This window comes from Anas platyrhynchos, chromosome 1, assembly GCF_047663525.1.
Source record: "Anas platyrhynchos isolate ZD024472 breed Pekin duck chromosome 1, IASCAAS_PekinDuck_T2T, whole genome shotgun sequence".
In the NCBI taxonomy this organism is placed as follows: domain Eukaryota; kingdom Metazoa; phylum Chordata; class Aves; order Anseriformes; family Anatidae; genus Anas; species Anas platyrhynchos.
In genome coordinates, this window is record NC_092587.1 from 110,018,932 (window position 1) to 110,041,597 (window position 22,666).

The 22,666-nt window shown below is 51.3% G+C and overlaps 1 protein-coding gene across 6 annotated transcripts in view; it reads right to left on the reverse strand.

Annotated features, from left to right (window-relative positions):
* Positions 1–22,666, reverse strand: part of TIAM1 (TIAM Rac1 associated GEF 1) — a 154,874-nt gene that overhangs the window by 123,597 nt on the left and 8,611 nt on the right. For 2 of the 6 annotated variants that reach the window (XM_072026347.1, XM_072026322.1), the window contains exon 2: positions 13,578–13,657. The exons of 3 other annotated variants lie outside the window; for them this stretch is intronic. The gene's annotated coding sequence lies outside the window, so the exon portion shown is untranslated. Of the gene's footprint in view, positions 1–8,454; positions 8,651–13,577; positions 13,658–22,666 lie in introns of those variants that run through there. One more of the 6 variants, XM_072026328.1, reaches the window with a different exon arrangement.

Genomic DNA, 22,666 nt, shown 5'->3' on the forward strand with positions numbered 1-22,666 from the left:
AGCCTTTTCATCCATGGGCCGTGAGGCTGCAGGCACACAGCCTGTATGCAGAATAAATTATTGTCGAGAAGCTTCCTTCTGCGATGTCCCAGAACACTTCCTTGCCGTTGTGTTCTTGGCGTGCTCTTCCCTGCCTCGGAAAAGGTCTCGGAAAAGGAGCTGCAAAGGGACCCTAGAAGCTCTCTGGCGAGGAAGATGCCCATCTCTGCCTCCCCAGGCCCCAGATTTACCCAATACCTCTTGGATGGCTTCACATTGCATGCACGTGGGTCGTGGGAGCATGTTCTTCTTCTCCTTGCCCCCGTTCCTGCAGACCAATGGCTCAGGTGCCGCTGCTCTCCCTGCCTGCTTCGCCACCTTCCTCGCCCAGGACCCATCGGGAGGACGGGGACGGCCCAGCCATGGCTCTGGGAACTCCCCAGGGCCGAATCCTGGCCCCAGCACCACCTGTGGAGCAGCAGGGAGCACCGGGACCTTTCCAGGAGAGGAGATGAGGGATGGGACCCTGGAGCAGCACCGGGGCTGCTGGTGGCATTAACAAGGTGCAAGCAGGGACGTGCGCATCCACAGTTTGAACACACGAGCTTTTTCCAGGGATCCCTTGCTATGACACGGGGAAGGGTTAGCAGATAAAAGCCATCTCTCCCACCAACAGCACGGCATCAGTAACCTTCCCCAAAACGATCTGCATCGCAGTGAATGGCTCTGAGACAACTCCCCAGCGACTTGGCTGGTAGGCATATTTTTTACCATCCTCCCTGGCGCAGATGGTATATATTGCGTGTGGTACGGTGCCAGAGCAGAAATCAAAGTTACAGGCAGCTCTGTACAGATTTTTTCCCCCCCTGAAACAACAACTCATGAAACTAGTAATAAATGTTATATTGTTTGGAACGAGAAGCAGATAATGTATATAAACTTCTGGAAACTAAACACATATGGCAGGAATATGCTGGAGAACACAGAATACCCTAGAGAATGCAGATAATGAAAGGCCCTCTCTCTGCAACTCAGAGTAAATATTATATCTGATTGTCCCCCCTCTCCCACATCCACACGAGCAAATCAATGTCTGGCAAGCCCCTCGGACCCCAGCAGTTCTCTGTTTTCTGTACTAACAATCGACGTAACTTCTAGCCCCCGAGAACCTACATCTTGCATGTCATCACATATTTATGCTGAATTACCTACCACTGCTTTCATTCACTTCTGAATTTTATTTTATGTTGTGTTTTTTTTTTTTTTAAAGAGGTCACAGCTGAACTACGAAGGAACAAACCTAGACAAACAAGCGTATGGCACTGAAGGCACACTCCACTTTGGCGAAGACAGGAGGCAGAAAAGCTTGCATGGTACAGCTTGATCAAGAAGCCAAGTCCTGAAGCACTACACATCTGCCTCCCTACCTCAGCCCCTACCAGCACACACTGCTCTGACCCAGACCTACTGTGTTTAAGAGAAAAATGAGCTGAAGACTCACTATTCTTTGTATCATCTAGAAGCTATTTACAGTAGTCAACATAAATCAGATTAAACCTTCCTGGACACAATACAGAGCCCACCAACAACAGCTTAAGAATTTTCCACTGACTTCATCGGGCTTTGGCCCAAGCCTTTCATGTAGCTCCTCACTGATCTCCTTCACACCGCGGAACTCACATTCGCAATCCCCATCAGATAAAGCCAAGGAGGCCTCGCAGCAAAGTGCCCAGAGAACAAGCTGCCTCCTTGGCAAAGTCCACCACCGAGTGAAGGTATCGGCGCTGTCAGCAATGGATTTAGTACAATCCCGAGACAGCGATAGGGGCAATTTGCAGAGTAAAGGCGATCTGTGACTGCACACAGAGCCTCATGCCCAGCATTTTGGCACGGTACATTTCGTGATTCATCCTGGCTTGTATCAGAAGTAGATGGCCAGCAGGGCTAGGGAAGTGAATGTCCTGACGTACTCGGCTCTGGTGAGGCCGCACCTCGAGCACTGTGTTCAGTTTTGGGCCTCTCGCTGCAAGGAGGACATCGAGGCCCTGGAGCGTGTCCAGAGAAGGGCTGCAAAGCTGGTGAGGGGCCTGGGGCACAAGGCCTGTGAGAAGCAGCTGAGGGAACTGAGGGTTGTTTAGCCTGGGGAAGAGGAGGCTCAGGGGAGACCTCATTGTGCTCTACAATTACCTGAAAGGAGGCTGTAGCGAGGTGGGGATTGGTCTCTTCTTCCAAGCAGCAAGTGGTAAGACAAGGGGAAATGGCCTCAAGTTGTGCCAGGAGAAGTTTAGCTTGGTGATATGGAAAAATCTTCTTCACTGAAAGGCTTGCAAAGCATTGGAATGAGCTGCCCAGGGAAGTGGTTGAGTCACCATCCCTGGAGGTCTTCAGGAAACATGCCGATACAGAGCTCAGTGACATGGTTTAGCGGCAGACTTGGCAGCGCTAGGTTAAAGGTTGGACTACGTGCTCTTGGAGGGCTTTTCCAATGAAAATGATCCTAGGATTGCTTTTTCCTCTCTCTGCTGTGAGCACTGCAATGGGTTCTCCTGTAAAACCCAAATTAATTGATTTTGTTGGCTAACAGATTGAGCTGCACCTGCAGGTTTGAATCACTGTGCCCCTCTACGTCAGCAGAAGGTGGCTGTCAAAACTGATACCAGAAAACGAGAGTTACAAAAAAACAGTATTTTTAACATGGGAAGTCTTTCAGGTGAGGGCTGCAAGTTTCGTTTCAAAGGAGCAGAGAAATCCCAAGAGCCCCATCAACCCAGTGGCCATCCACCCGAGGGGACCAGGACCACCAGGTGGGAAGGCAGAGCAGGAACCTGCCCCAGGGCTCCCACCTCCCAGCGATGCCCCGACCACATCCGAGGCGACGCTCACCCCTTCGCTCTCCCTCCGACACAAACCCAGTTCTACATCCAAGCACGGTGAGAACATTTTTGGTATGATCCAGTTTTACAAGAGAGAATTTATGTTTCCAATACAACTGCGATTAAAAGTTATGCAAAAAACCACGGGGCCGTTGCCAAGTTATTTAGAATTCCTCCTTTTGAGTTTGCATTAAGATTAAAAGGAAAAACAGCTGAAGGAGAGGGACTTAAAAAATACATGAAGTGTAATGGATAGTGAGGAGACGGCTAGAGGAAAGAAAATGGAGAACTGAAGCCGATAAGCAGGGAAGGGGAACACAACAAGGTATCAGGCTGCAAAACGTCCTCCAAAAGCAACGACAAACTAATCACAGCAATCGGCATTGCCACAACAGCAGGCAGCAGCTGAACACGGCCCTATAAACCCTCACCCTCCTGCAGGGCCAGGGAGAGGCAGCGATACCCCCAACACTGGGTCTGCACCATTTGTAAATTGGAGAGATGGGGAAAAGCAAATGGTCATGCTCCTAAAGCATCTTACAATATTTCCCGGACTAGCAAAATGAGAAACAAACAGAAATAGCAGCAGAAACGTACACACCCACACAGGGAGAAAGGAACAGCCTCCGTAACCGGCTGTCCCTCTCCTCCATGCACCCGGGACTGGAGGTCCCCGAGCAGCCCCTTAGGCAGAGAGCTTCGAACACGGCACGGCCTACCTGGGCACTACACCTCTGTCAAGAGCAGGTGCTCAGCAAGCAGATGCCTATTCAGATAACGAGCTGTAAATAAAATCACGCGCATGGCTACACAGAAGAAATATTTTGGCTTCAAAGGCATTTTTCTTCAGTGTGTAAACACGGCAGGAATTTCTCTCGTGTCTCAAATAGCATTGCTCTGCACACAAAGTCAAGTCTACTCACGGTATGGTTTATTTTGCTCCACCGGCTGGAAACAAAACGCCAGCCTTCAGCCACTCGGAGAGACGGCGGCGTAACGTCCTGAGGTTCAGAGATGCTCTGCAACGATGGGCAAGTTATTTTTGGAAATCTATCTGGTTGCTAGGGCAAATTCTCGTAATGATGCGCACCATCCGCCAAGCAGGATCTGGTTTGCGATTCAGGAGGGGAGGAAGGATTCAGAGGAGGGATGACTAACCGGGGGTAACGTGAGAAGCCAAGTGAAATGCCGCACTACACAGGAACACGGCTACGGCTTCCATCACGGCTCAGCTCAGCTCCTACCTGAAACACGCCGGCTTGTTTTGAGCCAACAGAGCCCGGATCGCAGGCTTGAAAGAAACCTCAGAAGGTTGGACAAGGCATCCTGCTGCCCCAAGGCAGGATTAACTACACCTAAGCAGTACCTTACGCAGGCCATACCACTACTGAACAATAAACAGCTGTTCGTACAACTATCTCCCATCGGTTTTATTTGTCTTTACACAGGGGAGTAAACGAGGCAGACAGAAACGAAGCAATTTGCCCTCGATTGCACACTAAATCTCCTGCAAAATCTGGAAATAATTCCAGATGTTCAGAAGACCACAAATAACCCATTGATCGGTTTTCTAGGAGCTGTATCGTGGTCATCTTCTCATTTTCAAAATTACCGGAGCCTCGGTTCACATCGACCTGTTACACATCTGGATAGTCTCACGCACGTTATAAAAGCCCTCGGCAGTTTTTCTATCCACATTCTAAGCTTTTAGCTCTAGAAATAATCTTTTGAAGGTTAACAGATGGCAAAGATGGTAAAGCAAGGACAAAGGGAGGAGGGGGTCGTAAGATATTTTCCATTTTCTTCACTAACAACGAAGAATGGAAATTTGCACGCTAACGTTAAAACACACCGGCTTTGGATGACACAGAGAGGAAAAGGTTTTTGGATGACACAAAGAGGCAAAGGGTGTATGATTTACATCTTAGTGCCATATCTGCTGGTCAGCCTTGAGCTGAACTCAACTGAGATTGTCTGGAAGCGTGCATATCGAATTTAGGAAACTGCCACGCTCTTCTGGATACAAGAGTGCTTTGCGCGTCAGAAGAAAGCTACTGTAATTAAAATAATATCTCCCTTACAACCAAGAAGAGAGAATATTTAATTAGGCTTTAAACTGTTGAGAAGAGGCTTATGTAATAATCTTACTTAGGCCATACAGTCAAATGAAATGTGCCTACCAAGATCTATTCAGAAGTTAAGTGCACTTCACTGGTAACAAATGTCTCCCGGTAAAACCTGGCATTAAGACTAAATTAGCACGCTCTGCTCCTCCATTCTGATTTCTGAAATAAAAAGGCTCCCATTGATGAGAGATGTAAGCGCTGCAGAGACCGCGAGCTCAATGACACCCGGTAAGGCCCCGGGCTCCAACATCGCTGCTGTGCTCAGCATGGAGCACAACCTCTTCACTGGAGCAACCACCGGCCAGGCAACGTCCAAGACCTCGTCCTTCTGCGCATCCTCAGCTCCCTGCCTTCCGGAAAGCAGCTTTCAGAGATGCTTTCGTAAGAAGCCAGCCCAACTAGCCAGGGCTCCAGCTGCAGCTGCCTTCAAACCCCTTCAAACGGGACTGCTTTACAGGTGGGATCTTCCTCCAGAGTTGCATCCAGCTGCTGATTGTAGGTGCCCACGGTGCATTCTGCTGTGCAAACTGCAGCTCCAGAGTTTCCGCAGTGCTCCAGAAACGCTACTCAACCCCTGTGAGGTCCACGCCGCGCATGTGGGCACACACGTGCAGCAAGGTAAGACACAGCCTTCGTCATTTTATGTAACATCACAGAGGAGAGTGCTTCTGAGTAACGCTGCTTTGGAAAACAAAGAGCATGAATGCCACTGATCATAAAGAAGAAATCATATGCACAAACGCTGCTAAGAAACCAAACACCTTCTCAAAGGAGGATTTGCCACTGAAAGGAACAGGAGTTGATAAATGATCGGAGGGAATCTGCCTGCAGCTGTAACAGCCCATGTAAATGGTTAAAATTCTCCTAGAGAGGGGCCTGCGGGGCTACACAAAGCCAACAGCTGCACAAACGTAAGGCTGGAAGGTACCAGGAGGTCTGAAGTGTTTTGGGGGAGATGCACACACAGGCTTACCTTGCCCAGCCTCCTGACAGGCCCTGCAGTTGTGAAGGGAGCTTTAATCTCCCTCAGATCTGTATAAACAAAGATCACAGGAACCATCGCATCCACCAGCCTGGGAACCAGGAACACGGGGATCATCTTTCACTTTGTAGCTTTCTGCTGGAGAGGAGGGAGGAGGACAGAGGGAAACGAAATAACCACGCAGGCTCCGGTGGCTCGACGTGAACGGGCCTGTTCCTGCTGTTCCCGTGGGTCATCGGGATAATTAAATCCTCTCTAACAGCCACGGGGCCGCGGCACAGGGCGCGTACAAGCGCCAGCCGACTGCTCCGGGTTGCACGAAGGCGCTGCTACACGCTGCCACACGGCACCGCGCGCTGCTCAGCGCTGTCGGGATGGATCCTGATCCCAGGAGCCCCGCCGCAGCCCGGCACAGACCCACCACGTCCCTGGGGACCCCACGGTCCTACGGCGGCTCGGGCAGCTCCCGTGTTTTTGGAGGAGTTTACGGAGAGGTCAAGCTGAGTCACCGCACCGCTGCTGCCAGCCCACCTCCCCCGCTGCAGAGTTTCTAAATTAATCTGGGTCTTTAGGCTTGTCGGCTTTTATTGCCGTTTCTCGTAGCGAAGCACAGCTTTCATGCCACAAACTACAGGGCTGAAATCCCCAGATGAGCTCCCTAAGTGCCGCCTGCAATTCGCCCCTGCCCTTCTTCATCCGAGTGCGCTCCCTGAAGCGAGTCTTTAAATCTAGGGCAGGAAAGGCGCTCAGCTGCTGCTTTATCTCGCAGCCTGGACCAACACCCGGTGCCCAAACCCCTCCTTGGGAAGGCGGCGGTGCCAGAGGGCTGGAAATCTCACGTCTCTGCAACAGAACACTGTCAAAGGGACAATCCTTCACTTTTTTTTTAATATAAATTATTGACAAGGAGAGCTGTGTGCACGTTGCCCACAGCCTCAATAATCCCCCACACCTACCGAAATCAAGCAGGGCTTTATTTGGCTGCAGGGAGTGAGCCCAAGCCTAGAGACTCGCCCTGGCTGCCCCGTGACAACGTCGCACCTTTTCTCTTCTAGGTTTAGCTCAAGTACAGGAGGGGAAAGTAAATCTAGTAAAAATACGTTGAGCTACGAACTGGAAACTCTCTGTTAAACTAATCACGGCGCTGCGCTGGGGCAGGGGCGCGCTCCGGCTCCCCGTGACGCCGTGAGCAGCCACGCCACCGCTGCTGGCAGGATCGGCCGCTCGGCTGCAGCAGCACGTACCTGTTAGCACTGGCAACTTACAGCTGGAAAATATTAGGGAGGGCTGATTAATTGCTACAATACGAAGTTTCCATGCCTTCACTCCGCATTAACGGCTTCGCGGTTAACAAAGACCCTAGGGAGAAGCAGAAAAGAAAGAGGGAAGAAAGAAGAAAGCCCCCCCTGACACATCTGGGGCCAGGAGCATCCTCCAAGGGCAGCAAGGCACATGGCAGCCTCCTCGGCAGGGCTTTGGCTTTCATCATGAACAAGTGGGGCCTCCACACTTCCAGGCTGGGAGCCAACAAAGTGATGTCCCCGAGAGCCCCCAAATAGCCCCGGTGTCCCCCTGGCACTCTAACAGCCACCGCTGGGCTGGGAGAGCAGTGAGAGAGGCCACAGGAGCCCACGCTGCTCATCCTCCTCTCCCTGCAGAGAGGACGGGTGGGGGCCCAGGCATTGCCCCCAAGGCTGCAAACCTCTTGCTTGCACCCCCTCCCTGGGCCAGGTGACAGCCTCAAGGAAAACCCCAACATCCTTCATCCGAGTGCAATGCTTGGTCCGGCCTATGGTGATGGGGACGAACCATACAGAGACGAGAAAGCAAAAGCAAAGGTGCCAGCTCGGTTGTCACCTCCCCTGCACCCCTGCCTCACCCTTCTGTACAACTCAAAGGAGAAAAAGAACCAAAACCTCGCACCCCTCCCTCTGGAGGAGGGCAGGAACCTCAGAGTTGGCCCCACCGTGCTGCTCAAGCTCCGTGCTGGGGGATTTGACAGCCCGTGTGCACAGCAATCAGCGCGGGCTCGGTGCTGTGCGGGGCCAGGGGAGCAGCCACGACCACTGCCTGCCGCTCAGAGCTGTGCTGGGAAAGGAGAAAAAACGAAACAGGGCCTGCAGTCACCTGCCACATGCAGCCTTCCCAAGGTGCCATCACCTTGGGTACACTCCTGGAGCACCACGAAGGGCGTGTGAAGACAGGGACACGGGGCACACACACACACACGCATACACACGCACACTTCGGCACACGCCATGTGACAGATTTTAAGCAGGTGAGACTCAGATGTGAATATTTCAGGAGGCATAGAAACAAGGAGAAAAAAAGCAGTACACACTCAAACCGGCAAAATCTAAGAGCTGGCACAGCACAGAAGTTGCTCTCCCAGAATTAGAGTTTGTTTGTTTTCTTCCTTGAAAATACATCAGTAACTCTAAAAAAAATAATAACAACTTCTCCAAACAAGGTCTGACACAGCATTTGTACTCACCCTGGCAAGTTCTCTTACTTCCCACAGCTCTAACAACTTCTAGGTGAACACAGCAGCGCCGGGGAGTTCGCCAGCACTACTTGCAGAGAGGTACCTTGAGAGCAGAGGCTCCGAGTTTCCCTCCATGCAGTCCCACTAACACCTTTAATTCTCCTCTGGGAAGAGCACGAGGAGGCTCCCCGGGGACTCAGGCTCCGGCAGCAGGATGTGCACGGCTCCCCTGCAGGATGAGGGAACAGAGCTGAGGCGCGCAGCCCTCAGCCCCGCTGTGGCACGCGGCTTGCGTTTTATGTAAGCGTTTGTGGCTGCTGTTCAGTTCTGGAGGAGGGCTTACCATGGAAACTGCAAAGAGGTGCTTTGTTTAAGAGGCAGAGCGCACTCCTGAAGGGCTGTTCGTCCCCCGCGTGCAAACACCTCAACTGCGGGCACGGCCTCGCCTTTGGACGCGTTCTCCAGAGCACGGCCAGCACCGGCTGCAGACCGGTCACCGCACGCACGCCTCCACACGAAGCATCTCCCCCTGCCCTCCCCGAGCTCAGAAGCCAGGTGAAAGCAAAGCAGGGATCAACTCCTTCAGGTGCCCATTAGACGGTTCTGTGGGAAGTGCCAGCTCCTGCTGAGGGCCCGCGGGAGTGAGGCAGCTCCCAAAGTGCAAAGCCTCGGGGACTGCTCCCAGTCCTGCGCAGCCCGCAGTCAGCAAGTGACCTGGTAATCCAATTAGGCGGCAACACTAACTAAAACTGAAGGAAACGGGGGAGAGTAAAAAGGCAGGGGGAAGAAATTATGTACAGAGCAAAGCGTATCCTCGCTGCTCCCCTAATCCGCAGCTGTGAGCAGGGTGTGGGGAGGATGAGGCAGCACCTTCGGGCCTGCCCTGCCGCAGGGAGCGAGGGTACGAGTGCGACATGAGTTTTAAGGCCGTGTTTTAAGCCACCTCCCGGCTGGGTTTTGGTCTCGGCTGGGCCGTAAGGTGGTTACAAACGAGAACACAGAGCAGGAGATCTCAGGCACCGATGGATTTGTTTGGGGGCGTGAAAGAGCGTGAAAACGATCGCGTCAGTTTCCATGCTGGAGGCCCAAGCTATGGCATTATCCGGGTTTGGCCCAAGCTATGGCATTATCTGGGTTTCTGGAAAGGAATAAAAGCAGAATGAAAGAGAAAAGCTTTGTGTGTGCCATTGTTCTGAATAATTAGCATTTTTAATAGGACAGTAAACATAAGGCTGGCTTCAGATGATGATAACTATCACCATAAAAAGCACGTTCAGCTTTTTATGGATTTTCCATTATCATGACAAAAGAGCACCGAGCATCTTGGCTGAACTGCTGGAGTTAAAAATGTGTAACATCTGACTCCTTAAGAGAGAGTTTTCTTAGAAGAGACTTTCACGAACAAGAAATGATGAGGATGCACTTCTCCTACCACTGATCCCTCTTCTGAAAAACTTTCAGAGCATTTTTTAAGTCTGGAGAGAGAGAGACACGGTTATTTTATCAAACCTGTGATCCCAAATCAAACCCCGACAGCAAGACAGGCTGCCCAACGCAGGCACCCAGCACCTCACGCCCAGGCCGGAGAGCGACCAAATTTGCAGGGAACAAAATATTTTCCCAATCCTCTCCATGGGCAATTAGTATCGCAAGCCTGAAACGTCAAAAGCTGACTCTTAATTACTGAAGTCAGCACTTAATGACTCCAATTATATTTCTACTGATTTCTGAAAATTGGATCCTCCACTACACTTGCTGTATTTAAATTCGTTTCTTACCTCATTTGCGGTAATTATACTTCGACAAACCAAATTAAAATACAGTCGGTTTCTGAAATCCTACTTAAAAATAGTGGGGATTTAAGAACAAGACAATTCTTAAGCCTACTGCCAGTCGCATTTTCATCTCCCTCCCTTCAGAGCACAGAAATCCTGGAGTTACAAAGATGAGACAGAGATGCTAAGGACAGTGTTTGCTAAATGCTGCAGAAAGGAAACAGCGTTTTAGTTCTGTGATAACAACTCACTTTCCTATCCCCCCAAATCACAGAAATTAGCTTCTCCTCTTACCCTAAAAATCACCAAAAGCTACTCTTCTGGGGCCAAACCCGAGATGCCCATGTTGGCACAGCCGGCAGCATCATAGCCCAGGCAACACAGTCGCAGGAGTCTCAGCATTAGTGTTAATTCAAGAGGCAAGAAAAAGGACATGGATTTACATATTCCCTTCAGTGCAGGGAAATAATACGCCGATGTCACAGCTGCTTCTTGCAGCAACAGTTTTTCATTACTTTTCTTTCTGCTGTATTCTTATTCCCCTCGTTCATGGATGCCCCAGCAGAACCAGCCCCTGAAGCGAGGCACAGTGACCAACAGCGGTTACCCTGCAGCTCCAGGAAGAGCTGACAGACACCATTTCCTACCCCCACACACCAAGGACTGCTGCGTGGCTTCGCTCTGCATATTGATGATCCTTAATGCTGCCTAAAAGCGGCGGAGAAAATCTCAAGTATGGATTTCACCACTTTGCCCTGTGCTTGGCAGAGAGAAGCCATGAAGAGCCGATGGTGGTGACGTGTGTTTAACGATTAGAAGGGACAGGAAAGCATTCATTAAGACATCCACTTACTCTTGTGGAAAGGGACATTAAGGTGATTTTTCTCCTTGACCAGTGATGATGGCAGGTGAGCTAGCTGATGAGTAATGTTGGTCTGAAAGGGGGCTTTTACGAACAAATCCATATAGATATATAGATATTTAAGTTGGCAGTAAATAAGCCTATTCAGAGAAAGCAGGAAAAGGGGTCAAGGGAATGAAGAAAAAGGCCTGCCACTTGCCCATGACTTCTTCAGCTTCAGGCAGTGATGGAAGATTAATCCTAGGGAATAGAAACCACCTCAGTAAAGATTCCCCAGATTCAACCCTGGGACCAGCTGAAGAAGTGCTGTCACAGTTGATCTTTATTCCTCAAGCCTGGCATGACAACTGGGGTGGGACAAGGCTGAAAAGACGGGTTAATTAAACAAAAAGAGAAAGCAAACAGGCAAGAACCCTCAGAAACTGATTAGACAATGAAAGTAAATGACTTGGCAAAACAAGGTTGATTTCATTGCCAGAGTTATAAAAACATCTGAGAGATGGAGTGCTGCTTCACTGCCTGATATTCCCACCCTGCGTACCTGCAGTACTGATAGGCACTGGGACGTTTTGGGACGTTTATTGGGGTAAATGACACCACAGCCGGGCCACCTCCTTTCCTACTCTGTGAAAGACAAAAAAGCTGCCGAGGATTCCTTCCTCCAGAAAGCAAACCACCACCAAGGACTTGGGAAAAGGCTCACGTTGCCAAAATAAGGCTCGGAAAAGTATATTCATCAAGCTCACATGCCATTTGTTGCTTCCTTGTCTGGAGGAAGGGTACACCAGCATTCAGTGGGGTCACCAGAAGCAGAAAGCCACCTTCCCTCCCTGCACTTCTGCTCCGTGCTGGGCTCATTTTCCACTCTCATACAGATCCCTTTCCATCCATGTGGGATTTTGTATGGCCAGGGGAAGGCCCCAAGCCTTGGGAAGAACTACACGTGTGTTACAAATCATGCCTACGTTCCTCAGCTGCTGGTCGTTTAATCCTTCTTTGTAATGCACTGGTACAGAAAAGAGACTTCAATCCCGTTTCATACAGCTGGAGTCTCGAGTCATCCCGCAGGTGAGGGCAGAAGGACAACCAGTACACATTTGCTTACCGCTGCCACCAACGCCAGCATCGTGGCGCTGAAATATTCCAGTCGTCAGAGCAGCAGCGTTGCAGGCTGCCCTGCATTTTTAACCCTGATTGTACATAATTGTTAATCACTGACCCATTCTCCGGCGGTCCCAGGCTGGAGTGAGTTGCTAAGCAACCCATTTTTGCTCCAGATACTTTTTAAAGCTAGTTTAGAAATGGCCAAAAGTCAACAGAGTGAGTAGTGAGGCTACTGCAGGCAGATCTGTGACGGAGGTGTGCGCGTGGGAAGCAAGCGAGGCTCAGCCACAGCTCTCCCCAACACCTTGCCCAAAAACGTGGCCTGCAGCCCCAATCCTTCTCACCTCCCTGGTGTGTGCACGCAGGAGCCCCACATCCCTTCACTGTCCCCATTGGGGCAGACACGTGCTCCCAGCTGGCACGCACTCACCGCCTGGCACCGAAACGGGGCCAGATGAATTATTTCGGCTGCTCCCTCTAATGGGCTTTCATGTCCAAGGGGCTGCCACTCTTCCCAGAGCTTGTGGGGACCTCACAGCCCTGGGACTGTGTCCTTCTGGCAAGAGAGCATGGCTGGGAAAGGGGTGGCATGAAGAGGATGGCAAATGTTGCACCCCGTCCGGCTCTTGCACAAAATTATATTTTTCTCCCTTTTTCCTTGAAAAACACCTCAAATAAAGAGCAACGTTTACTGTGCTCTGTCACCTCAGAGAATTACGTCCTCCTCATCTTGGTATTCTCCCCGTCTCATTAACAACCGCTGCGGTGTGCTATTATTACAGAAACTTGGGGTTTGTCCTGTAGCAATCGGTCATAAAACCACTACAGATTTAAAGAGAAGCAAGACCGAACAGCCGCATTAATTGTCAGGAACTGGAAAAGTTACAGGATTAGGGAGGAACACGCAGACAGGAAAGCGCCAAACTTCTGCTTTCTCTGCCCTCTCCCCCCCCTTTTTAATATAGAACCTACGGGTGTAAATTGGGCCTTTATGATCAGGCTCACAAGGCACCCCATCAGCTCGGGAAGAGGCCGTGGCTCTGTGCCAGGGTGGGTGCTGGAGTAGCTGAACACGTCTCGTTTTCATAACTATATCCCTTCTGTGCATCCATGCAGGTATGCCTTACTAAAAAAATAAATAAAATCCAAGAAAAGTTTAAGACCAGCCTAACCCAGCACACACACAGAAGCAGCAGAGGCCTCTGGCTAGTGCCTTCCCCTTACCTCAGCAAATGTTTGCTATCACCAAAAGCAGGCAGGGCCACGCTGCCACGGTTTTAGGAGTCAAGGAGATGGTTCAAAGAGCAATGTGAGCTGTGTTTTGTAGAGGAGGGCCAGGGCAAGTCCCGTGACCTTCCTGAGCACCACGAGGCATCGGCTGCTGTGCTCACCTCCGCAAAGGCTCGGCGCTGGGTTCACTTGGGCTCTGCCTTATAACCTCATGGAAGAGCTGCTGTAGCAGGATCGCTAGCTGGGGAAAGAAATGATCAAGCATGAAGAAACCATCCAAAATCGGGGCCCCAAGAGCAATCTGAAGCCTTCTGTTTAGGCTGTTGTTGATGGTTTGTTATCAAGGACTTAAAAGCTGAACCCAGCTTGCCTGTGCTGTTACTCTCGGGCCCAAGCAAGCTGTTTATCACACCGGGTGATGCTAACCCCAGCCACGCGGCTTCCAGCTTGGTCGCTGCCTCCTCAGTCACTCCAAGCAACACGACACCCTCACCTCCAGCTGACCCCTGCAGCTCAGTATTGTTTCAGGAAAAAATCCGGCAGCGAGGTTATGGCAGCCCGCCCTCCAGACAGGCAGACCTTGCGCAACGCCGCGCCAGCGCCGCGCCGCATCCAGGGGCACGGCGTGGCCAGCGGGATCGCGGGCTGGGGATAAACACCCACAGCGCACGGGGAGGTGACAAGCCAGGAACACAGGACTTGTGGCTCCAAGAAGGTGGCTGGGATTAAAAAAAATAACATCCCCAGCAGCTCTGCAGAGCGAGCTAGAGACGGCTGAGTAGGGGAAGGTGCCAAATAAAACTGCTAGGAGCTGGATGGCTCTCTGCTCACTTCTGCAAGCAGAGCTTCTTGGAAAAGAAAACAACCCCTTCTTGGTCCCCCGAGTGTCTCGAGTACAAAACCTGCACTCGACTCTCCACCCGGCCTGCGTGCGGGCAGGGAGAGCAGGACGGGCACCACGCAGGCTCGTGAGCCAGCAGGCAGGTGGCAGGAGGAATTTCAGGGCCCCCAGCCTCTGCAGAAGGTCAACAAAATAAAAAAGGGAGCTGGAAAGAGCTCCAAAATGCAGAATGCCCCTCGGAGGAAGAGAGGTACTCCAGTAGCACCCGATAGGTTAAGTTTAAACTCATGGTGCTGGTTTCCCAGGATGGCAGGGGACAGAAACCCTCGCCATCCTCATCCTCCTCTCTTCCTACCCCGTGGCACAGAGCTGGGGAGCTGGCATGGCTGCTCTCGTGCTGAATCCCTCGTGGTCCAGCAGCCTCACGTTTGCAGGGAGTCGTTAATCCATCATCTTCAGCTCTAAGATTCATACAAATGATTTTTATCCATAATTAATTAAGGTCTGTAAATGTGGAAATTAAATTATCATTTACGGTGTAAAACGAGACAGGGCAGAAAAAACGAGGTAACAGCAGCAGCTCCCTCCTCGGCGTGAAGCAGGAGGAGATGTGGGGGTGGGGTTATCCAGCAGCACCTTTAGGTCGCAGTACAAATTTCAGCATCTCTGACAAGCTGCTCAGGTCCGGTCCCAAGAAAGCTTTGCAACCAAGGTGCCAAATTAATCCCGAAGCTCAGCTCTGTACCTCTGTTCTCAGCGACCCCTCTGACCCTTGCATGACAAGCACGTTTGTAAGACAGCTAAAACCCAGCATTTCTTTCTCTCTTGGCTCCTCTGCTGGAGAAGAGGTTGGCTGAAGCACTAGAGCCGCTTCTCGTCACATGTACGAGGCTCAGCAGACTCACCTTTCCACTCGACTCAGGAGGCAGCGAGAGAGAGAACATGCCGGGAACCAGATGGTCCCGCGCCGAACACAAGGCGCAACTCACTCGAGGGGCTGCGAGTCAGGGAGGGAGCAGGGATGAGCAAGCTACAGATCAGCACCACCGAGTCAGCCACCGAGCTCAGCCTCGCGTTTCCAGCACAGCCCCGCTGTGGGTACTGCAGCACAAACTGCAGCCATGAATGTTTTCTCTTTAACTCAAGGGAAAAACACTCTGGAAAGCTCTTCTGCTTCTTGTTTCGATGGTGAAGCAGCACCTGACCCAGCGATGGGGATGATGACGGTTTCGGAGGCGACTTCTCCCCATCCCTGACAGCCCGCTGACGCAGTTAGTACCGAAATCTGGAAGAAGAGTAGAAGGATCTTCCTCCCTTCTACTCAGCTACTGCCTTGCCTAATTGCAAAGGGATATTCAGGCTGACACTGCGCTGGGGAGGGAGGCAGTAAACACTAACACAGAGAGACTGGCAAGCAGACGCGTCCCAAGACATTAGCGTACCCGGCCAGGCGGGCAGATTGCGGGAGGGGCAATGGCCGTGCTGAAATTAAGCGATGGAGAAAAGGTTCATACACGAGACCTCTAATTCTGCACAGCCAGACCCAGCGAGGCACCAGCCACAGGGGAGTTTCGGGGCTGCTCTCCTGCCCCCAGGCACCCTCACAGCTGGCTGAAGGCAGCAGGGCTGGGACGCTGCCCGTGCCAGCAGGAGGCACGGCTTTCCCTGACGCAGAGGGAAGAGGGCGAGGCTCCCCGCTGCCCCACAGGCGCTTCTCGGGCTCAGCTCTTCGCCTGCCAAGGCAAAACCAGCGGGCAGAGTAACAGCACGGGTTGCTTGCTGCTGAAAGAGCAGGCTGGGAGAAGATGGGGAACGTGGATAGCAGGAACAGGAAGAACTGCTCCGTCTGGTCCCTCTCCCTCGTGCACCCAGCTCCGTGAGCCTGCTGCCTCTGCGGCTCCGACCAACTGGTACATCCCCTTCTGCCGCTGACGCACGGGGGATGAGAAACCCCAATTAAGGATCCACAGCTGGCAGGCAGTCTAATTGGTGCCTCTAGCTCCGCAGGACCCCAGGAGCTGCTCCGTGAGCACAGTTCAGAGGCCAGCACTCCCGAAGTGCCTGCAGCCACGCACACACGGCAGAGGTACACAACCAAGTGCCAAACACACACCTATTTTGGCACAGCCAGTTTTTAAAATCTGCCATTTGGTTCCTGTAACTTACCCATCAGGAACAACGAGCACACAGTTGCTTCCTCCATTGCACTGCAAGCTATTCCCCACTGCCTCCGAGAGCTGAGGCCCTGCAGAGGGCAAGGCACACACTTGGTTCCCTGTATTTCTGTGGGGTCTGTATTCATACAGATATGAACATAAGAGTGAAGCAGATGCCCAAATCTCAGCAGGCCGGGACTGGTGACCAGCACAGCTGCTCCTGGACAAGCCCTGCAGTCCTCCAACCTGCCAGGACACAGCACAAGCCTTTGAGACTTGCAGGGTGCAAGTGACAGGCAGATCGCCCAGACTGCGTTTGCACATTTGTTGTATCGTTTAAAACCTGCTAATCCCAGCCACGTGGGCTCCCGTTTGCTCAGTGACCCTCTGAGCTCTCTGCTCGGCCTGCGTGCAGCAGCGCTGCCATTCAAATACCTGCACCCAGCTTGGGATGGGGTCCTGCAGAAGGAAGGGGACCAAGGCAGAGACAGCTGCCTTGGTCCTTTAACCTTACCCTTTAAAACCAGAAAGCCCAAACCCAAGTAGCCTGGGTTTGGGCAGCACACACCAAGTGCTCAAGTAAGGGAGGCAGGAAAAAAGCAATTTCCTCATCAGTATCACTTTTGTCAGCAACAGGACCCAAAGAAGCAAAACCACGTTCTGCAAACCACCCTGAGCGAATCACGAGTGCATCACACCTCATAAATATCACTCTTCAGCTGGGGATCAAGCACTTCTCTCTTTAATGAGCCTTCCCAAACAGAGCAGACGTCGACCACAAAACAATTACACAGAATAATATTGGAAATTCCCAATTAGGTACAGCGCGAAAAAACACTTCAAAGAAGAAAAAGAGCCCAAGAAAGACACTAATTACATATTTTTACCCTGCTATAGACGGGGCTTATTTAAAGGAAAGCATTTTGCTGGAAAACGTGTTTGTTTTAATTATCTAATACTGATCTCATACACAAACAAATCCAAGCTATGGAAAAAATGCCATGCCCAGGCTTTTACAACAGGGTTCAGCCAAGGAGAAGAATGTGTTAAGTAATTAATGGTTTTTTGCAATCTGAAAGGTACCTATCGCTCCGTTTTGCCCATGGGAAATAAACGCTGTTGCAGAGCGATAAAATGCTGCTGCAGAGCAAAATCTCTCTGTGGCCCGGCCTCACTGCTGCCTGGGAAAAACAAAAAGAAAGCCCTTTTTATTTCAGCTCCGTTTCTGCATAGCTGAAGCACCCCAAACTGCCTGAGGTTATCGGCACAAGCATCCAACGTGCGGAGTGTGTTAAACGCATCATCAGCTGGACGAGCCCGATCGCTGAAAGCAACGCCAGCGCTGGACGTTGGTTAGCACGGCGCTAACCCAACTCCAAATACCAGAATCCATGGGAATCGGGCATAAATGAAACAGAAATATCACACAGATACATGGACAGCTCAGAAGAAAGCTCACCAGGCAATTAAGAAGGAAAAAAAAGAACGTGAAACTTCACATCAGAAGAGAAATCGCCATCCAGGCTATTTCATTCCATTAATTTTTTAGCAGTATTACCCACTCCAGTCAAGTATAAGATAGAGAATTTATATTTTTAGCCTGTTGAAGCAAGCCTTCTTCCATAAAAAGGAGAAGCAATCTCACAGTAATTCATCCACAGTGCAAAAAGAAAGGAATTCCCTCCCTCACGCAGTGAATTCAGTGGCAAAACTCTATAAATATTGCAAACCAGTTCCAGCAACACAGGCGATTTAAAAGGAACTTGGAAGCCGAGGCTTAAACCAAGCCATTCAAGTCAAATATTTTCACAGCAAAGGGTTCAGAGGTAGAGGATGGTGGGTTTGATTTTTTTTCCTCCTACAATTCACGACTCTTCTATCAAAAGCTTACTGTAAACCCCAAAGGGAAGGAAAAAAACAAAACCAAACGAACAGAAGAAAGAGAATAGCAGATGTTTTGGCTTCTTTTTCCCCAGCTAGAGCCACAGCCCACACCTTAGCCCTTCCACACGGGGATGCCCTCACCTTCTCCCGGTGACCCGACACCCACAGCTCACCTCCTGCCGGCGCCAGTCTTCACTGCACAGCCGCTTCCCCCTCTCAGCCCCTGCACCCACCCCTGTGCAAACTCACATTTGGGGCCGCGTGGAGAGGTGCAGCTCTCACCATGAAGGCTGAGCGCAGTCAGGGAGCTCCTAGCACCCGGATCGCTGCTGTAGGGAATTTGTGCTGCCCAGAAGGGCAGGGAAATAGCAACTCCATGAAGCTGCAAGAGAGATGCTAAACAGAGCAACGAGACGCACCAAAGATGCACCCTGCTATTTCTGCAGTAACTAATTCAGTAAGGAAAAAAAAAGAGCAACTTGATGCTTAAAAATATTCTTCGCAGGCTATGTAAGATCCATTACTTCTTTGCTAAAAGGAAACATCCGGGATGAAGGAGAGGTCCTAGGGGGAAAACAAAATAAACTCATTCCACAATCGCGTGCCATTTACTTAAGACCACTGTGATGAATGCACACCAGCAGTCTTCGTTTGGGGCTTCCCCTACTCATCTGAGCGTTCAGCTCTTCTGCTCCCCAGGCTGAGAGAAATAAATAAATAAACACCATACGCATGAGTAGCTCCCGACATAAATATTTGTTAAAGACTTTTATTGTTACTCCTGACACGGGCCATCTGCAGCATAGAGACGTTCAGACCCACTAGCAGCGAGGCTGGAAGGGCGAGCAGCAGCGATGCCCTCTCCTACCTGCAGGTCTCGAGGCCACCAGGCAGCAAGGAGGCGCTCAGGTGTCACACCAGCTTGGTCCGATGGCAGGTTTCAGAGAGGAGTCCACTCCTGAACGCTGCCTTGCATTAAAGCATGCACAGAAGTTCGAGCAGCACTATTAAAACGAGCCGGAACAATCCTATTACAGCTAGGCTGGCTAGCCTCGCACAGACAAGGCTAATTAGCTGTTTTAACACACTCTCCTTCCAAGATCAGCTTTTCAGAACCAAAGCAACCACTGGTTGCACCGCCAGCACATGGCAGGAGAAGACAAACTCACAGCCTTTCCTGGACGAGGCCCTGGGCACACGAGCACCTGGCGACCTCACAGCCCCCGGCAGGGTCATTCCCCAGGCCCACCACTGACGAGACCGAAGCGTGGGGCAGCAGCATCTCGTGATCCTTGCCACCTCATGTTTAGATATTTTGTGTTTTTATTTTTATTTTTCCTATATTTCTGCATGTTAAATATGACACGGGCGAGTCTCCTTGAAACTCTGAAACACCCTGTGGCCTCGCTGACGCAAACGCCCCCCAAGGGTATGCCAGCTTGTGTTCAGCTCCCAAAAAAACAACTGAAGAGGCTACTTGACCGAGGCAGCAGCAGGTTTACTTTAGGCTTCTGGAGTGGAAGCAGGTATTACAACCAGAGTACAAACAGAGCTGTAAGCGGCAGCAGGCCTCTGATAACGAGAAAGAGAGATTAAACCAGCCCCTAATGCTGAAACAAACCCTTCAGGACCTTAAAGGGAGAAAGCCAGGCTCCGATTATTCCTTTGACATCAGTGCTGCTTTACTCACGTAGGTGGCTGGCTATTCTGCTAAAGATTTCTGTAAGTTTAACCTTACTTTTTCAGAAGTTGCACAAAAACACCTCCTTGGTATTTAAATGCTTTCTCTAGGAGCCTACAGATGCTCGGGCTCCAAGCCTCCTCTGGCAGCGCCGCACGCCTGCAGCCCCTGAAGCGCAGGGTGTTGTCAAGCTCAACGGCAACGGGAGATTCAACATTTTAATCTCAGCTAGGAGAAACTGCCTTTCAAACACAGGAAACATTGGCACAGGTTAACAAAAGGAAAGAAATGGATTCAATCTCTTCAAAAGCTCCGACGGGTGGAAGCGATCCACCGGGCATTAAGGCAGGAGCTTGGAAGGAGAGCATCCACGGCGAGCGACACTGCCACAGCTAACTTGAAAGAGGAGATTTACGGGCAGATTAAGCAGCAGCATTCGTCCCAAGCCTGGAATATGGGGTAGTGCATGCAAGAAACATGCTCTGCTTGCTCCGGGACACAGAGCAGATCCTGGCACCTCCTAATTCTTTCAGAAATGCGGTCACCTTCAGTGCCTCGAGGAAGAGGCAACTCCAGTGACATCCAGCTTTCAGCACTTGGCAGGAGAGGATGGGAAAAAGCATCCATTTGCTTAACCAGGGATCTGAGGGTTGGGAGGGAAAGGCACGTGCACCAAAAAAGCCAGGAAGGAAATCAATGAGCAGATGGGGCACGGTCAGGAGGGAGGAGAGCGCCTCCTGCTAAAATGAGACTGCAACCAGCTTAGCACTAAGTTATAGGAAAAACATCCCTCCACCCCAGGAAAGCCTGCCCTGGACGTGCCAGCCTGTCCTTTCCACGGTGAGGGTGAAAAGCAAGACAGCTTCCTGACACGTTACCCTCAAATCTCCTGTGGATCCAAATTCATCAGGCAGGCAGGCAGTGGCCAGATTCAGCTACACATCAGAGATTTATTTACTCACCAGAGTCAACTGGAGGGAAGGAAAAAAAAAATACATAAACGAACAGCCCAACAGCCCACACACTTCCCTCTCCCTTCATTTATTTCTGGCGTCTTCCTACTTTGCATGGCTTGTGACACCACCAAGCCCAGAGCATCCCGCAAACAAAAAGCAGAAAAGCTGGTCTTTCGTGGGGATAAAAGAAGGCACAGGATCTGCCCTGAACTACAAACAGGTTCAGACACCTTCTCTGGGGAAGATAAAGGTTGTTTCGCATGTAATTCCTCCCACCGCCTCCAGCGCCTTTAAAGTACTGGGGGAAGGAAGGAAGAAAATAAGGATGTGTCAGGAGAAGATGGCACATTTGCATCAGGCACTTTGATGGCAGAAACGCTCCTGCACACCCCCGGTTATTGAGGAGGCACTCGTGGGCCCCTTACACAAGAGTGGGAACAGGCAGCAGGCGTGCCAGGCTCAGCCTGCGTGCCGCATGGGCACAGGAGGGCTCCCTCCACGGCTTCCCGCATGCAGCGTGGGGCCACGACCGTCCATGAGGAGGAGGAGGAGTGGGAAATGGCAAAGTGGCACGTGGAAGTGTTTGTAAACAAACAAGAAATCGAGCACAGATGTTCTCTGCATCTCCTAAACACACACGTGCCCACGCTGGGATACGCTGACCCAGCACCGGGGCCTCCAGGAGTGAAGTTGCAGGAGCAACACAAGGTGGCAAATCCACGCGGCTCCTCCCGTGCCACGAGCTGCTGCCCCATCCCCTCCACGCAGCTCAGTCCTCTCCTGCTGCTTTGTGCTTGCCAAACTGCTACAATTAAGGCATCAGTCTTCTCTCACTGACTCCTACGGACTGCAAAGCCAGTCCTCTCTTCCTGCAGTTTCAGCTCAAAGCAATTTTTTGGCACAGCTCCCAGACGGGAGCAGTTCCGACAGCGAAGTACTACTGACAGCAGAGACCAAAAACACAATTCGGTGACACGAAGAGATGCTGGGCATCACAGATCAGATAACCAACATGCTAATGCTAGGAACAAATAAAAAATAAATTCAGATTTCAGACAGGGCAACATCCCCAGGTGCCATTCAAAATGTTTGACGACTTACTGCTTCCTTAGAAAGCCCTGAAAAGTACAAAACGTAATTTCCAGCTTCTGCTTGAGAGAGGGCACACTTGCTTTTAGCGAGGCAGCCCCCAGCCCTAAGGGGAGACTTCTGCGTGCTGCAGACATCACTCTGCATCTGCATTTCCACCTTTTTCCCCCCTCGCACTAGCCCAGGATGTGCTTTCAGCAGCTGCTGGAGCTGCAGACAGCATCCCTGCAGCTGAAAGTCGTCTCCACGTATAAACAGATGGCTCCAGAAGATGCCCACCCAGCAACAGCACCGCCAGACGCCCCATGTTTGCAGCTGGATGCTGAAAAAATAAATGAATAACACTTTGAATGAGCCCTCCCTGGCCGAGAGAGGAGCTGACACCCAGCAGGTGGATTTCCAGCCCCAAAAGCCAAGGTTTCTGGTGGCCCAGAGAACAGTGGGCTGAACGGGTGCCTCCCTCCTGTGGCAGCCCGTGTGTGAATATGGGGTGGAGCAGAGGTGGCAGAGGCTGCCCCTTCGGCCAGAGCACAGCCCTGAGCAGGACCCCCAGCCCGAGGGGCTCACACTGCTCTGCTGCTGGCTCCCTCCTGCACGTGCCGCGGCACCACGGGAGCTCCCCTCTCCCCTGCCCATCAGGAGG